The following is a 15,406-nucleotide window of genomic DNA, read 5'->3' on the forward strand; positions in this document are numbered from 1 at the left end:
TCTATCACCACCTGTCAACACATATTCTATGTGCTGATGCCAAACAAAAACAATCAGAAATCCTGGTGTGAAAAAGAAAAAAAAATGCCAGCAAAACCCCCCACACCTTGGAACACAGTAACTCTAGCCCACAACTTATTCTTCAATTGTAACTAAGGGCAGAAGACAATGGACTTTGCAACCTGTTTAGAAGTTTAATGAGCCCCAGTCCTGCACACTGAAGCAGAATACAGGTGGGTGGTTGATCAGGAGCCCCCCTCCACCAGTTCTTCAGAAAAACTGAAATCTTCATCTTTTGGGTTGATCCCACATTCGTTCCAGGATGGACCCCTAAAGACAAACGTGGATATTTCCCTGACAGAATCTGACTCAAGGATCTTACCCAACCAGCCCACTCCCAGAGCTGCTGATGAGAGACGGTGCGGGGGGGCATAGAGCGCACCACTCAGCACAGGTCATCATGGCAGAAGATCACAGATCCAAGCAAGCTCCTACATTCATTTAGTCCAACTTCCTTCCACCAAGAACAGGGAGAATAGAGGGAATCCCCAGAGGTGTGCCCTAATCCTTGATCCGCCCCTAAAAGATCTCGCCATGATCAGTGACAGGTAGTCACTGGCTGTGTCCAGGGCTTGCTACAGCTTGGCCCACAGACAGCCACCTGGCAGGTAGACAGCAGGCTGGGCTGTCATAGCAACACTCATCTGCCAGGCCACACCTGTGCCAGCGTTGGCATGGCAGCAGCAGCCCAGGGCAGGCCTGCAGGCTCACTGACAGGCAGTGCGTGCCGTGCTGGCACCGGGGTGCAGCACAGACTCACCTCTCCACCTCTGCAAGTGTCGTCTGCCGATGGGCTGGAATGAGCTCTTGGATGAGAGCATCAAGGAGGACAGGCTGCAGAGAGCCCTCAGCACTGAGATGTAACCCTTCTCTCCCAGCCGAGCTGACACCAACATGGGTTGGGTGCAGCCCAGCTAGTGCAGCCTGACATCAAACCCACAGCATGCAGACTGCATGGGATATATTGAAAGGAAAATAAATCCACAGGAATCAACATAACAGAAGCTATACTAAGCTAATGCATTGAGACCTGAGAAGTAGAAACCAAAATGTGTGTGTGGGGAAAAGTCCCTTTCATCCTTTTGCAGCATTGCATGATAAAAACAGCTAAAGAGAGAACTCATTAGTCTTTGAATTGTGCAGTAACTTGTATTGAAAGCAAAGACAAAAAAATGAATTTATTAGTAGAACCTATTGATTTCCCAGGTCTTTGAAGTACACAGAAAGGATTAATTTGAAGTCTGGCTGCATTTTGAAATAAAATTTACCCTCTGAAAACTTTAACCTGGCCAGCCTCTTTTATTTCCTTCCCTGAGGTACAATGCAAATTGGTCAATTTGCCACGGAATTGTTCTTCCAAGGTAAAACCAGCTTCCATTAAACATGCATTCTGAGGCAACAGACATGCAACGAAGTCTTTATTAGCCTTTTAAATAAGAGGACAAAATTTACATATAATCCAATTACTCCACTGAAAATGAATTTGACGCATAGTCTTTCAGAGAAAATAAAATTAATTCTGGAAAAAGCAAGCTATAGTACAAGAAGCAAGAAGTAGCAACACTTTGAGTCCCACTGAAATAACCAAGGTAATTAGTCTTTACTTATTTCAATAAAATGACTGTATATTTAGGCAGATATGAATTGCTAAGCAGATGGCCTGCAATAAAATCTCCCTGCCGTTATTTGCAGGAAAGAGAAACCTAAAATGTGTTTCCATACCAAAGAAAACAGACAATGTTCGGGTTTATATTGTCTATTGCAGTTTTCTTTCACTGTTCCCCACTTACTTACCACAGGGGCCCTAGCAAATTACAGATAACTCTGGTTACCTCTTACAAGGTAATAAAGTTTAGCTGCATCAATATATGTGCACTCCTCAAAAGTACTGAGTAGTAAAAGTTGAAGTATTCATAAGGTAAATTTTAAATGGATCTGGGCAGAAGATAGGCAGCTGCTATTATTTTCCAGGGAGGTATTTGGAAAGACGTAATTCCTGCACCGCACTCTGAAATGTACTTCATACTGCCTGGTGCTTCCAGTTTTTTAGACTACATCTGAAATACACGAGCTTCATCCTGATTCGGAGCTAACAAGCCACTGCATTACAGTAATTATATTATTGAGCCTGACTAAAATAAGGCATAGATGTAGGTATACGACACCCATGTAAAAAGGGCAGAAGCCATGGAGAAACAGAGCAATGTCATAAACACCGCTTCATTTTATGAATGCTGAAGAACCGTCTCCTGAAAGTGTCATGGCAACTGCTCTGGCCTTGCCAATTTTAAATGTCCCAAAGTGACTCCAGTACTGAGAACTTTCAGAACATATAAAGAAAAAAATCTAGACAGAAAGACACATCTTTGTACTTTTTATCTAATGGACAATTAGATTGGAAATCTCTAGAACCTATCAAGATATAACACTGAAATGGAAAACAGTCCCAGCCATATTTCTCTAGCAATATATGGGCATGTCGCTTTCTCAGACCGACGTGGTCCTCTCACCATGCAGACCACTCGCTCCTCACACCAGCTCCTGCCTCTGAACCCGTGTTTGGACACCACGTACCATGAAACGTCTTCACATGGCAGTGCCCTGCTGCCCACTCCACTGTCTGCACAGCCTCCCCGGCCCTGGCGGGCACAGAGCCACGCAGAGGAATAAGCACAAGCTCGCCAGAATTGCTGAAGCTTCAGCTAACCTCTGGAAACCACTTAACACGCAGTTAAGTCTTTGAGACTCAGCAAGAAGCTTAGCAGGAAGCCATCTGATCTCATTTGACATCCTATGGGTCATAAGTTACTAAACTTTGCAAATCAAAGAAATGTTGCCCATTAAAGACTCCCCTTCCAGTGGAGTGAGAATAAAATGACATCACAATGGGTGTTTTTGAAACTGGGATCTAGAGAAATGGTCTAATGGCAGCAAGCATCATTCAAAACAGCCTACTGCAAATAGAACTGTTCTCTGAGCTTCAGCTGCTGTGGCACACATTAAACACAGCATCTTTTGAGCAGCTTCATAACCCTTCTGTACTATTAGCAGAATGATTCACACATATGAAAATTATGGGAGCAGATGTAAAACTCGCCTGCAAATACAAACAGAATCAGAGTCCAAATCAGCTTTAAAGTTCAGGACACCTTGGCAGACAGCACCTGCTCACAGCACTGAAATCCACTGCATACACCATGTTGTGTTTACTGTTGGGAGCATTAGCAGAGACCAAAACCAGAAGTGAACTCCCAGTGCTAAAGCTGCCAAATCTAGGGAGCCTTCGCAAAGCACTTCCAAAAGACAAAATTTCTGTGGAACTGTATTGCAAATAATCGTCGTCTCAGTATCTACCAGCTGAAGCTCAGGTCCCTGGTGGAAAAAGGCTCTGAAATGAACAAGGAGTTGATGCTCATTTCTGTGCTGTAGCGGTCAGAAACCAGGCTCTTCTGTAGCACCATTTTGTGTAGACTACCAGTCACACCATCAAGATAATTGTCGAGTCTGCAAAACTTCAAAGCCCAGTCACGTTCACTTAAATGCCTTCTCCAAAACAAGCTCTGACTCTAAACTTTTGTCGGCATTTCTCCCCACATTGGCAGATAATTACACTTGTCTCTAAGGTGACCTGAACTATAACATCAAATCAGAAGAAAGCCTTTTTCATTGTGTGGACCCATGTCAGAGAAACCCATGCTTCTTCAGTGGAACCAGTGAAACAAAAGCAGGGTCAGACACAAGTGTGTGATCTGCAGGGTTTTGCTCAAGGTTTTTTCCCTGTACTACAGCCCTGAATTCAACATTTCCATTTCATATCCTTCTGACCCCAAATTCAACTAAATCTTACAATATACCTGCCACACAGACACATATGTAGGCAGATAGGCACCACAGACTCACACAACATGCAACATCCAAGGAAAACCACTAGTTGCCAGAGAACTGGAAGTTGTTGGAATTCCTCTTCCCATGTTGGCTCTGACCATCACTGAAGCACCCGCTGCAGTTACCTCCGGCTTTTCACTTCTGACAGATCAGTGCTTGTTCCTTACTTGCCTGAACACAGCAAAGCATGGACTCGAGGCTGATGGAAGCAGCTTCTCCCATTTTCTCCCAGATGTTGTAGAGCCAACAGCTGCAGCACTTTCCAATTAAATATTGCTGTCACTGTGGGCAGCCCAGCTCAACACCGCACGTCCACAGTCATTTAATGTACTCACCCAGCTGTGCAAATGCTTTTATCACCAAGAAGTTCTCAGATCAGACTGAACAGAGGAAAAATAAGCAAGAAGAAAACAAGGAAACTCACAAGACAAGCTTTTCCCTGAAGGAAACAATTTCTGAAACACCACATCTGTCAAGGATGCTGCATTCTTCACAAAATCACAGAATCACAGAACATTAGGGATTGGAAGGGACCTCGAAAGATCATCCAGTCCGATCCCCCTGCTGGAGCAGGAACACCTAGATGAGGTTACACAGGAAGGTGTCCAGGCAGGTTTTGAATGTCTCCAGAGAAGGAGACTCCACAACCTCCCTGGGCAGCCTGTTCCAGTGTTCTGATACCCTTACTGAGAAGAAGTTTCTTCTCAAATTTAAGTGGAATCTTTTGTGTTCTAGTTTGAACCCATTGTCCCTTGTCTTATCATTGGTCGTCACTGAGAAGAGCCTGGCTCCATCCTCGTGACACTCACCCTTTACATATTTGTAAACATTAATGAGGTCACCCCTCAGTCTCCTCTTCTCCAAGTTCCTCTTCTCTTCTTCTGAGTTAGTGATGTGTTGGCTCTTCTTTTAAGTTTCATTAATACCAATATCTTTTCCCTATGGATAGCATAAAAGTCATTTTCCCAAGACAGCTGATTTTTTTTGTAAACCTCCTGTATTGCCTCATATGTCAGTTAAGTGGAGGTGACAAGGACAGTTCAGTTTCTTTAAAGAATCTAAAGTTATTCCACATCTGGACTAGAACAACTTCCATGTTTCTTTAAACAAAACAAATAAACCCAACAGAACCTAGGTCAAAAGAGCTGCCAGGAAGCAGCCTTGTGACTGGAGCACCTACTCAGACTTTGGTAGCGTATATGAGTCCCTGTGCTAAACCTTGAAAAAGGGTTTCAGACACAGTCTTTCAGCACGCAGGAGAATGCTGTCATGGCTCAACTATCCTCCAGGCATGCCTTGAAAACCGTAAGCACCACTAAAGCAAGTTTCTAGAGGGGTGGAGGGAGGACAACCCACTGACTGTGATGTAGACCCATATAGGAATTTATATAACATAAAAATTTATGTACCAGTCTAGCACCCCGTAAAAATAATAGTTTCTTAGCATCAGGCTTATGGGAATAGCTTTTTGCAAGATACCCAAATGAAGTTGTGTGGTGTTTAGCAAGAATTAAGCCTCAGTTCCAATATGTTTGTTCTAACTGCGGAGTACAGAAGTTTGGGCAACTCTAATCTGTATTCCAATATATATTCGGTACATTTTGCTTGGTGACTACATTTTCACATGAAGTGTATGGCTAGCTTCTAGGTATCACTTAACTTCAAGCTTTCATTTTCCTGCCAAACACATCCTCAGGAGGTCATCAAATCCTGTGTCACCAGAGACCAAGGACAGCAAAGAGGATGATATAATCTGCATCTGGGAAAAAGGCCAAATGCAGCTCTTACTGATGCTCCAGGACTTTGATTCTGAAGGGAAACATGCTTTTTTTTCTCCTACTTAGCAAGATATCAGCTGTTTCAAGTGACATTAACCAGCCAAAAAGGGTCTGGGACAGAAAAAAGCATGAGGGACGATGAAAAAACAATCACACAGACAAAAAACCCCAAGGAAGAATAAGCAAGAAGGCTTTGAAATAAAACACTTACAAAAAAATTCCATTACTGATGCAAGAAGTGTCAATGTTAATTACGACTGAACTGTTGTCAAGAGAAATCTCCTCCACTAAATGGAGCTGATTACAGTCCAAATTAAGACAAAAATCAGCCACTGATGTGCTGCAGAAGAGCTGACAGTTTGCATCAATGCTACTTTTTAAATGCTTTCCTTTGAAGCTTTTTAAAAAATCTGATCCTGCTAGAATCCAAGCATTTTTCAGGATTTTGTGAATGTCCCAGCCTCAGGGGAGCCCTCCACACACACCCCCAGCCTCCACACGACACCTGCAGAAATGCAGTTCCACTGATAAATAAGTGATAAGTAAGTGGTAACTCCTTAAGGACAGGACACAGCTGCCCTCTGCCCGTGCTGCAGTGGCACAGATGAGGGAAGCTGACACCGAGTTTGATTCCTCCCAAGCAAGGGCACAGTACACAGAGCCACCAAGGGCTGCAGCACCCGTGTTCAGCGTGAAGGTGCCACTGGGCGATGCACGCAACCTATGGACTATGAGACAAGGGGCACGCTGTCAGTAAATGCCTTACAGCTTTTGCAGGCAGCGCTTCACTTGGGTGGAAAGCATCATGCTCGGAGCGGCTGACCATTCCTGGAAAGCTCGCATCCCTGTGCCGCTGCAGCGTGCTCCTTGGTGGCTCAAACAGCATTGTGCATCGCTGAGAACTGGTACTAATGCTGGAGAGATTTACTGCCTGGCTCGTCTTGAGGCCGTGCTTGTCAAGTGGGGACGGAGCTGCACAGGAGAGACCTGAACAAGAAGCAAGCCTGGACAGATGCTGTTCACTCTGAAGCTTTAGCTCTTTACCCAGGTAACATGCACATATTATTACCGTCTGCAATCTTGCACTTTATGGTCTTGAAAATGATGGTCTTTATGAAGGTGACACCAATGAGAAGCTACTAAACTTTAAAATATGAAACAGCAGCAGATATTGTGCTCACAAATCAGCATTTATACCTTCCAGACCAGTAGAACCTTTAAAATACTGTTTTCACTTTTGATCCCGAAACTATTCTCTAGTAAGACGCATTACAAATTTACATGTCCAATCTACAGGCAGAGGATTAAAACAAACATTTGAGAAGTGTTTTCTCCTTCCACCCCATTCTTTGAAAGAAAAACTTGAGATATTGTAAATCTAGAAACTAGAGTTTAAGAAAAAAACATTTCACAATCTCATTGCTTCCCATCCACCACTTCCCTCCAAAACTTAAGCTGGGGTAGGGGCAATCACTTAAAGCAGCACATCTCAGGCTATTCCCAAATGTCAAACACAAATTATATAGATGAAAAACATACAGGCAAACACAAGTTTGTAAAGAACACTGACACCATGAAAATACAAGTAACTACATTATCAACGAGCACTGTGCTTCAAGAGAAACACCACTTTAACTGGGTGATAGTTGCCTAAAGAATTTATATTTCCAAATATGTTACAAGAAAGAAAACCTGTGATTATAAATTCAGCCTCCAGCCTGTGACATTTTGCAGCCTACCAACATGGAAAAGGAAACACAATACTAACATGGAAGCAATAACCTCACATGTTTTAACTTATAAAACAGTAAAATCATAGAATCATAGAATGCTAGGGATTGGAAGGGACCTCGAAAGATCATCTAGTCCAATCCCCCTGCCAGAGCAGGAACACCTACATGAGGTTACACAGGTATGTGTCCAGGCGGGTTTTGAATGTCTCCAGAGCAGGAGACTCCACAACCTCCCTGGGCAGCCTGTTCCAGTGTCTATTACCCTCACTGAGAAGAAGTTTCTTCTCAAGTTTAAGTGGAACCTCTTATGGTCCAGTTTAAACCCATTACCCCTTGTCCTATCATTTTTTGTCACTGAGAAGAGCCTGGCTCCATCCTCGTGACACTCAACCTTTATATATTTATAAACATTAATAAGGTCACCCCTCAGTCTCCTCTTCTCCAAACTAAAGAGACCCAGCTCCCTCAGCCTTTCCTCATAAGGGAGATGCTCCACTCCCTTAATCATCTTGGTTGCCCTACACTGGACTCTCTCCAGCAGTTCCCTGTTCTTCTTGAACTGAGGAGCCCAGAACTGGACACAATATTCCAGATGTGGTCTCACCAGGGCAGAGTAGAGGGGAAGGAGAACCTCTCTGGACCTACTAACCACCCCCCATCTAATACACCCCAGGATGCCATTGGCCTTCCTGGCCACAAGGGCACAGTGCTGGCTCATGGTCATCCTGCTGTCCACCAGGATCCCCAGGTCCCTCTCCCCTACACTGCTCTCTAATGGATCACTCCCCAACTTATACTGGAACCTGGGATTGTTCCTGCCCAGTTGCAAGACTCTACATTTGCCCTTGTTATATTTCATTAAATTTTTCCCTGCCCAACTCTCCAGCCTGTCCAGGTCTCACTGGATGGCAGCACAGCCTTCTGGTGTGTCAGCCACTTCTCCCAGCTTGGTGTCATCAGCAAACGTGTCATCAGCAAAATGATGATACTATAGAGCTAATACTGGTACTGGGAGAGCAAACACAGGCTTGGCTGATACATGTGGTGGCCTGTGGCCTCATGGAGCTACCGGAGTGACAGGTCTAAGGGACATCAGAGACAGACCCTCAACTGAGCTCATTCATGCCCAGGGCCGCAGCTGTAAAACTGAGAGACGATTCCATCGTATGGTGCAGAAGCCTTGGGAGCAAAATGATGGACAATATTTTGGCAAAAAAAACAACACTTAGAATTTTGACATGGTGAAGGAATAAACTACAAGGACAAAAAAATCAGCAGCAGGAGCAAGTTACAGATGAAAACCTGACACTAACGGCTGATAGCAGAAGGTTTTTTGCACTCTACACATCTAAAATACTTCATGAAGAATGTTTTCTTATGCTTAAGGTCAACGAAACAAACAACAACAAAAAAAATTACATTTGATAATGAATTCATTTATAATGAATTAATAAAATCGACCTGGGTATGAGATCAGTGACACCTGTATGCTTTGTGGGAGAAGCAAACACAGAGGAAGGAACTGTCTACAGAGGCAGCATCGGGAGCTGTGGGGAGAACAGCCCAAGGCCACCAGGACACACTGCAGAATGACACCCTAGGCAAGGTGGTGCAGCAGAGAAGAGAGGGGACTTGTGGGGTTTATCACCAGGCTGGGGCAGCAAACACATAAACTGTTTCTTAATGTTCATTCCCGCTCCTCTTGTTTCACCACATTTCGAAAAGGTACGACTTCTCTGTTAAATGCACATGAAAATGGGATTTAAACATTGACTGCTTATTTTAAATGTTACATTTATTGATGCTGGTAAGTGGTCAGCTCTCCTTTGGTGCAATTATGCCATGCTTGGCCAGAGAAGTAGAACTTTACTTAAGAGCAGAGCCCCAAACTCAATTCTACAATGTAATTTTTGTGCATTCTGAACACTGGACCAGACTTCGGCATGAGCTGACAGAGACTCTTCAACTTGACTTCTGCAACACCAAGTTCCTAAATGAAGATTCTGTGGAACCTGTAACCAATAAGAAAAAACAACTTACACAACTCTGTCGTGGACAAAAATGAGAAGCACTGGTGGACTCTCCCTCTGTAATTATTAGTGCAGCTTTGTGCTGTCTCTCTTAGCCCAGAATTAACTCATGGTGGCCCAGCAGGGCAGAGAAGACAACTGCCAGCACAATCATCTCTTGCAGGACTCGGAAAAGCTGATTCTTTCAACTGTGCTGTACAGTATACAGCATTATACATGGGCCTATTGTGGAGGAGAGGGCTGTCATGTTACACAAACACAGCATCTCACAGAGGCCACCTTGCACACACAAACTGGCCCTGGTTACCCTGACTTCATTAAAGCTTTCACAAACACCAAAGTTCAGGAGTACATCTCAGCAAACTATAGGAAAAACTATGGAACTAATAACATAGTAACTGCAAAATAATAAAAGAGGGATCAATAACTGAGAATCAGTTCAAACCAGCAGTAGTTCTCCTGAACTGTTCAGAGCCAGACGAGTTTTCAAGCATGATTCCATCGCCTTGCAGGAAACACTTAAGCCGTCTAACTTACTTACAGATTAAATACTTTCTCATTTTGCAAAAAACCTCCAAAAGTCATGATAGTATCAGCACTCATTGTTGCACACTGTAATAATAATGTCTTAATAATGGCCTAAAGAGTCCTTAAACTTTTGATACAATCTCTAAAACAAATGACATAATAATTTAGACTGAGAACAATGACTTATCATAAATACCCCAAAAATGTTGGGCTTGGGACACTGGGCCAAGTCATACGCTGCTATTACAGCAACAAATTGCTCCATGGTTTAACACTGTGTCTTTCCCAGAATGCTGGAGGTGCATTAGTTGGACTGTGGGTGCTATTTTAGGAGAAGGAAATGGAGAACATTTAAAACAGCTGTTATCTAGCAGCTCTATATTGATCATTTGGAAATGGGATTAAACTGCATGGATCAACACGCTGCTGTACAGCTGCATGGATTCATGGTTGTCATGACAACCAGCAGAAAATGCATCCCACTAATCCTCCCTGAGCAGATCTGTCCCCATGCAGCATTAATGAGATTTATCACTAGCACAGGCATACTTACAGTAATTTCATTGCAGACATCTAGACTGGTATAATCACTAACTCTCTCTGCAGTTTAAAATACAAACTCACAATCAGAAGGAAAAAGGCCCAGTTTTAGGCATGAATGCTCGAAGCAACGAGACATCATTGGATGTTACCTGAAATGCACAATTTCTTAGTGTTAGTGTTTTCCAATTAATTTTCCAGGGCACTGAGTGTGCAATAATGTATTTATTTGATACACACAATAAAGTAACTGATACCTTAGGCTTCCTACATTAGGCAGAGTCCTGTCATATTTCAAGCAAGAGACACACTGATTTCTATTTTGGAGTTATCCTTCTAAATAACTTGTTTTCCTTGCTATGAGGAGGAGTCTTTGGTTTTATGCTTCAGGAAAGAAAGTCAGGAAGCTGGACAGTCTCTTCAGTTCCACTACTGCCCACTTGCAGAGTTATTTACTCTGTGTAACCATAATAAAATACAGAATTTTATTTTATTATTATTTTTTTTTAAAAGGAAAATAAAAGCCATTTACCCACTTTACAGGAACAGTTAGAGGCTGAGCTAATTAATATTCGCCAAGTGTCCTAAAAGATAGCTGTCTATGCATGAAGAACTGGTTACTTCCAAACACAGAGGAGTCATGCTGGAGATTTTCTCAGTGTTAGCCCAGAGTTTCAAAGGCTGAAGTTTATCCCCTGCCTCACAATAAACATCAGGAAGAGAAGCAACACACTCCCGGCTTCTAGGGCTCCAGAATAACACCGGCCATGAAAAAGTTGTGTGGTGTTCCAGCTGCAAGGAATTAATCCCATCATTTGTCAGTATGGTTCAAATGCATGTGCTTTCATTTGTTATGTTCCCCACTCCTGTGTATCTTAACCTCAAAAAACCAAAACCAAAACCACATCACCCAAATCCCCCTGCAAAAAGCACTTTTTGAATATGTATCTTACCACCACCTGTGTCACTTGTGGTTCCTGGCAGTGAAGCACTGCAGCTGCCACGGTGCCGCATCTGCTTGGGTCAGTGCCCTGTGTCTTGTGGAGTGGGGACTTGCAGCACCTCCACTCCAGAGCGCACATCATTTCCCCACTCGCAAAGTCCAGAAAATTCTCCCATGAAGCTCAGCCTATGAGCACCCTCTAGTTGGAGGCCAGTATCTAGTGGAGTGCCTCAGGGGTCAGTACTGGGGCCAATATTATTCAATATATTCATTAACGATTTAGACGAGGGAATAGAGTGTACTATCAGCAAGTTTGCTGATGACACCAAGCTGGGAGGAGTGGCTGACACGCCAGAAGGCTGTGCTGCCATCCAGTGGGACCTGGACAGGCTGGAGAGTTGGGCGGGGAATAACCTAATGAAATTTAACAAGGGAAAGTGTAGAGTCCTGCATCTGGGCAGGAACAACCCCAGGTTCCAGTATAGGTTGGGAGATTACATATTAGAGAGCAGTGTAGGGGAAAGGGACCTGGGTGTCCTGGTGGACAACAGGATGACCATGAGCCAGCACTGTGCCCTTGTGGCCAGGAAGGCCAATGGCATTCTGGGGTGTATTAGAAGGGGGGTGGTTAGTAGATCAAGAGAGGTCCTCCTTCCCCTCTACTCCGCCCTGGTGAGACCACATCTGGAATATTGTGTCCAGTTCTGGGCCCCTCAGTTCAAGAAGGACAGGGAGCTGCTGGAGAGGGTCCAGCGTAGGGCAATGAAGATGATTAAGGGAGTGGAGCACCTCCCTTATGAAGAAAGGCTGAGGGAGCTGGGTCTCTTTAGTTTGGAGAAGAGGAGACTGAGGGGTGACCTTATTAATGTTTATAAATATATAAAGGGTGAGTGCCATGGGGATGGAGCCAGGCTCTTCTCAGTGGCAAACAATGATAGGACAAGGGGTAATGGGATCAAGCTGGAACACAAGAGGTTCCACTTAAATTTGAGAAAAAACTTCTTCTCAGTGAGGGTAATAGACACTGGAACAGGCTGCCCAGGGAGGTTGTGGAGTCTCCTTCTCTGGAGACATTCAAAACCCGCCTGGACATGTTCCTGTGCGACCTCACCTAGGCGTTCCTGCTCCAGCAGGGGGATTGGACTGGATGATCTTTCGAGGTCCCTTCCAATCCCAAACATACTGTGATACCCAAAGAAAAATAATTTTTAGCGAAGGGTTAATTGATCAATTTATTGTAATGTAATGCCATAGGAGCAACCACTTCTTTTCCAGTGTAATTTAATTGCCTTCAAAACGGAATCACTAGACCAGAATGTATTATAATAAATTATTTATATTTGCAACAGTGTAGGCCCTGTGTTATTTTATGAAATCATTTTGAGTACTTTCATATGACAAAGCTAATGACCCTATGACTGGCAATATTTTTTAAAATACCCCAGAAGCTGCAATTTTTAAAATAACACTTTGAAAAGATCCCAAACAAGTAACTGTAAGAACAGTAAAACTGGCATATACAGGTATCCTAGTTTCTAATTCCCAAACAGCCCAGCTGTCTAGAACTAACTAAAATCCTTAGGTCTTTACACCTATTTGTGGGATAATACACTATTTAGAAAAGAACTATCAGTTGAATTAAAGGCACTAGAAGATGGATGATAATTTTTGAGAGGTCAGGAAAACTAAGCATCTGTTTGCTCATTACAGCCATGCGGTTGCTCAGTCCCTGGAACTGCTTAAGATCTGGGAAGATATTTAAATTAAATTACCCAGTGGAGGAAGAAAACAAACAAACACACACCAACAACAACTTAGATGTGTAATTTAGGACCCTTTTTGATAGAATGACACTTTTTAAATTCTGTTTTTTATACACACATGCACAAACACACTTCTCTCCCTGAAAATGAGTACTGGTTTTCAGTTTTCCTCCTGAACCGCGGACAGGGATGGTCCAAACATGCTGTAACATGTGTGCACCCATGATGTCAACAAACCTATTTGGTGTGGATCAACTGAAACAACAGTCCTCACCCTTAAAGGGGAGAGTCCCGAAACCAAACATTTCTTGTGACAACTGCTGTTACAGTAACTGTGCCAGCCACACTATATGAACAGGTTACACTAGATAAGGAATAATATCGCAACCCAGAAAACACTGAAGCATGTCCTGGCTCCTTCTATGGGAATTAGTTGTATATGTTGTACATATAACATGGGATTTCAAGGACTGAAAATATTTTGGCTTCAGATTCCAATTACTCCCAGCACAGGAAAAGGGCCTCAGTTAAAATACAAGTGTCCCTCAAATAATCTGCATTTGAATAACGATTAAAATCCACCCATGCTGTGTGGGCCAAGTCACAATCAGAAAAATGTGGGATGTTATGCCAGTGACTTTACCAAGAAAAATAATTCCTTTTAGCCGGTGTACTTCCTCTAGGCAGAATAACATAGATTACAACAGCGGCGGCCAAGCGCTACAAGTCAGCGCAGGCGTGCAGCAGCACAGGCAGAGGCAGGAGGAAGGCTGGCTCACACGGGCGGGACTTACCCGCAGCCCCGGCAGGCACAGGAGCGCACGCTGAGCCTCTGGCCAAGGCTGCCAGACCCGGCTGCGCTGCAAGAGCAGGTACCTGAGCGCCGGCTCACTCCCGCTGCCTCCGCAGGGCCTCGCCGCCCCTTCCCACTGCCCGGCAAACCAGCCCCGAGCCGCGGGCCTCAGCACCGACACCCACCATTTCCTCCTGCCAGGCTGCCTGCCATTTGCCCCTTTCCCTTCCCCTTCCCTTCCCAGGATGGGCTTTCCTACCCCAGCGCGCCCCTCGGCCTGCTTCCGCAACCCAGCTGACGGGGCTGGGAGCCGCGGCCGAGGGAGCTGGGAGCCGCGGATTTGCCGGTGAACCGCGGACTCGCCGCTGAACCGCGGACTCGCCGCTGAACCGCGGACTCGCCGCTGAACCGCGGACTCGCCGCTGAACCGCGGACTCGCCGCTGAACCGCGGACTCGCCGCTGAACCGCGGACTCGCCGCTGAACCGCGGACTCGCCGCTGAACCGCGGACTCGCCGCTGAACCGCGGACTCGCCGCTGAACCGCGGACTCGCCGCTGAACCGCGGACAGCTCCGTGGGGCCGCGCTCCCAGCCTGTCCGGCGGGCAGAGCCCCCCAGCCCACCTGCACCCCCAGGTGTTCTTATCCCCACATCTGAGACCCGCACCCTGGGAGCTGCTGCCTCCACCGTCATTCCAAGCTTCGGGTCTTTTAACGGTACCAATTATTGCCCTAAAAGGCTGCCAGCCCTCGTTTAAAGACAAGCCCCAGCAGAGATGGTTATGGATGCCAAGGCTCCTGTTAGAAGAAAAACCTGGGGAGCGGAAAGCACCAGACAGCTGCCTGAGCATCTCTCACCTTATGTGCAAAGCTGTGGCAAAGATGTGAACACTGCCCTGCTCACCAAGGGGTCCAGCCGTGGCTGAAGCTGAATTTGGACCAATCTGTGAGTCATGAAAGGGCTCCAGCTTCTGCTGGACCTGCCCGAGCTGCCAGTTTGACAAGCTACAAATTACTTGTTTTCATTACAGACAGGCTGCTTTCATTTTTAAATTATTTGCTAGCAGCAAACACTATGGCTTAACAACGACAAAATCTAACTGCACATTTCATGACAGTCCCTGTAGGACAGATTCTTCACACCCTTAAAAATAAGCAACCCAATTGAACATCATTATAAACATGTTCTCACTGAAAATAACACCGAGTTACAGAACTTGTGGCAGGGAGTGCTATATTCTGCACCATTAACTGCAGGCAGGTCAAACAAAGGAGAGGCTGCATGATACTCCTCTAGTGACCAGTTCACACAGGATCGACATCCAATGTCAGCCTCGAAAGTCTGCAGATGAAA

This window comes from Streptopelia decaocto (genome assembly GCF_964273445.1).
Source record: "Streptopelia decaocto genome assembly, chromosome: Z".
In the NCBI taxonomy this organism is placed as follows: domain Eukaryota; kingdom Metazoa; phylum Chordata; class Aves; order Columbiformes; family Columbidae; genus Streptopelia; species Streptopelia decaocto.